The sequence below is a fragment of the Rana temporaria genome, chromosome 12, assembly GCF_905171775.1.
Source record: "Rana temporaria chromosome 12, aRanTem1.1, whole genome shotgun sequence".
Taxonomy (NCBI): Eukaryota; Metazoa; Chordata; class Amphibia; order Anura; family Ranidae; genus Rana; species Rana temporaria.
The window spans coordinates 481,125-484,528 of NC_053500.1; the positions used below are offsets into that span (position 1 = coordinate 481,125).

General features: G+C 54.1%; 1 non-coding gene across 1 annotated transcript; it reads right to left on the reverse strand.

Annotated features, from left to right (window-relative positions):
- Nucleotides 1–605: 605 nt before the first annotated feature.
- On the reverse strand, nt 606–677 carry TRNAE-UUC. The gene has a single exon. It is a non-coding gene; the product is annotated as a tRNA-Glu (tRNA).
- Between the last annotated feature and the right edge of the window lie 2,727 nt (nt 678–3,404).

A 3,404-nucleotide genomic window follows, 5' to 3' on the forward strand; every position in this document is an offset into this window, starting at 1 on the left:
ACATAGACAGGAAGGGATCACATGACTCCTATGGTAGGTTCATAGTGATCTCCGATCAGGACATAGATAGGAAGGGATCACATGACTCCTATGGTAGGTTCATAGTGATCTCCGATCAGGACATAGACAGGAAGGGATCACATGACTCCTATGATAGGTTCATAGTGATCTCTGATCAGGATATAGATAGGAAGGGATCACATGATTCCTATGGTAGGTTCATAGTGATCTCCGATCAGGACATAGATAGGAAGGGATCACATGACTCTTATGGTAGGTTCATAGTGATCTCTGATCAGGACATAGATAGGAAGGGATCACATGACTCCTATGGTAGGTTCATAGTGATCTCTGATCAGGACATAGATAGGAAGGGATCACATGACTCCTATGATAGGTTCATAGTGATCTCTGATCAGGATATAGATAGGAAGGGATCACATGATTCCTATGGTAGGTTCATAGTGATCTCCGATCAGGACATAGATAGGAAGGGATCACATGACTCCTATACTGAGTACTATAGAGAGAACATTGTATATACAGATATAATGGGAAAGGGGGAGGGGTGACACTTACCAGGTGAGGCAGCCATCTTGTGAGATTTAGTTGGCCGGGAATCGAACCCGAGTCTTCTGCTTGAAAAGCAGCTGTGCTTACCACTGCACCACCAACCGTATTGTGTGGGAGGAAACCGGAGTACCCGGAGGAAACCCACGCAAGCACAGGGAGAATACGCAAACTCCATGCAGATAGTGTCCTGGTCAGGATTTGAACCATGGACCCCAGCGCTGCAAGGCAGAAGTGCTATCCCACCCTGTGCTCATCCCACCCTGTGCTCATCCCACCCTGTCCCCATCCCACCCTGTCCCCATCCCACCCTGTCCTCATCCCACCCTGTCCCCATCCCACCCTGTCCCCATCCCACCCTGTGCTCATCCCACCCTGTGCTCATCCCACCCTGTCCCCATCCCACCCTGTCCCCATCCCACCCTGTCCCCATCCCACCCTGTGCTCATCCCACCCTGTGCTCATCCCACCCTGTCCCCATCCCACCCTGTCCCCATCCCACCCTGTGCTCATCCCACCCTGTCCTCATCCCACCCTGTGCTCATCCCACCCTGTCCTCATCCCACCCTGTGCTTATCCCACCCTGTCCCCATCCCACCCTGTGCTCATCCCACCCTGTGCTCATCCCACCCTGTCCCATCCCACCCTGTCCTCATCCCACCCTGTCCCCATCCCACCCTGTGCTCATCCCACCCTGTCCCCATCCCACCCTGTCCCCATCCCACCCTGTGCTCATCCCACCCTGTGCTCATCCCACCCTGTCCTCATCCCACCCTGTCCCCATCCCACCCTGTGCTCATCCCACCCTGTGCTCATCCCACCCTGTCCCCATCCCACCCTGTCCCCATCCCACCCTGTGCTCATCCCACCCTGTCCTCATCCCACCCTGTGCTCATCCCACCCTGTCCTCATCCCACCCTGTGCTTATCCCACCCTGTCCCCATCCCACCCTGTGCTCATCCCACCCTGTGCTCATCCCACCCTGTGCTCATCCCACCCTGTCCCCATCCCACCCTGTCCCCATCCCACCCTGTCCCCATCCCACCCTGTGCTCACCCCACCCTGTCCCCATCCCACCCTGTCCCCATCCCACCCTGTGCTCATCCCATCCCACCCTGTCCCCTTCCCACCCTGTCCCCATCCCACCCTGTCCTCATCCCACCCTGTCCCCATCCCACCCTGTCCCCATCCCACCCTGTCCCCATCCCACCCTGTCCTCATCCCACCCTGTCCCCATCCCACCCTGTCCCCATCCCACCCTGTGCTCATCCCACCCTGTCCCCATCCCACCCTGTCCCCTTCCCACCCTGTGCTCATCCCACCCTGTCCCCATCCCACCCTGTGCTCATCCCACCCTGTCCCCATCCCACCCTGTGCTCATCCCACCCTGTCCCCATCCCACCCTGTGCTCATCCCACCCTGTCTGCCTGCTGCTATGTTCACAGGCTCCCCGCGAGCCCCCCTCCTCCCGCACGGAGAGCCGCACAGCTGAATCCTGGAATTCAGTGCCGAAGCGTGCAGTTGCACTGAACTCCAGGATTCAGCTGTGCGGCTCTCCGTGCGGGAGGAGGGGGGCTCGCGGGGGGGGGCCGTTTCTCCGCCCCTCGCAAAGTGGCGCGGTCACCGGGGACAGTGCAGCCGTCTCTCTCTCTCCACTGACTGCAATACATTACACAGTCACACTTCGGCGGCTCCTCCCCCCCTCATGGCTCAATGTGTACACAGCCAGGAGGAGGAGCCGAGGAGAGACACGAGTGCTGCACAGTAAGCAGGAGGTAAGGGGCCCCCCTTAAAGCGGAGTTCCGGCCACAAATTGAAAAAAAAAACTTTTTAAATATAAATACCCCTGTAATACACAAGCTGAATGTATTCTACTACAGTTAGTCTGTAAACTAAGGTCCGTTTTGTTAGGTTGTTACAGCATTTAGACACTTTATAAAATAGAAATTGACTGGGGCCATCTTAAGTGTGGGCATCATGAAGCCAGACTGTATGACTTCCTGGATTTCAGCCTCGCACATGCTCAGTGTTGTACAAGCAGTGTAATGGTTTCAGATCAGTTTTCAATAGCAACGGGAGTGTCAGAGGAAGTTACCGCCCCTTATCTATGCAACCCTCTCCTCCCCTCCTCCTTCCAGGAACCAGTAAATATAATAAATAATTAGTTCCTGTGCAGATATATCTACATAACAAGATGATATATATCTCTTGTTATATATGTGGTGTGTATACATATGCCAGACATGTGCACTGTCAATAAATTCATTTTGTTAGTGCGGTGATGTTAGTGCTGCGATGTTAGTGCTGCGATGTTAGTGCTGCGATGTTAGTGCTGCGATGTTAGTGCTGCAATGTTAGTGCTGCGATGTTAGTGCTGTGATGTTAGTGCTGTGATGTTAGTGCGGTGATGTTAGTGCTGCGATGTTAGTGCAGCGATGTTAGTGCTGCGATGTTAGTGCTGCGATGTTAGTGCTGCGATGTTAGTGCGGTGATGTTAGTGCGGTGATGTTAGTGCTGTGATGTTAGTGCTGTGATGTTAGTGCGGTGACATTAGTGCGGTGACATTAGTGCTGTGATGTTAGTGCGGTGGTGACATTAGTGCGGTGACATTAGTGCTGTGATGTTAGTGCGGTGATGTTAGTGCGGTGATGTTAGTGCTGCGATGTTAGTGCTGCGATGTTAGTGCTGTGATGTTAGTGCTGTGATGTTAGTGCTGTGACAGTGCAGTGATGTTAGTGCGGTGACAGTGCGGTGATGTTAGTGCGGTGACAGTGCGGTGACGGTGCGGTGATGTTAGTGCGGTGACAGTGCGGTGATGTTAGTGCGGTGACAGT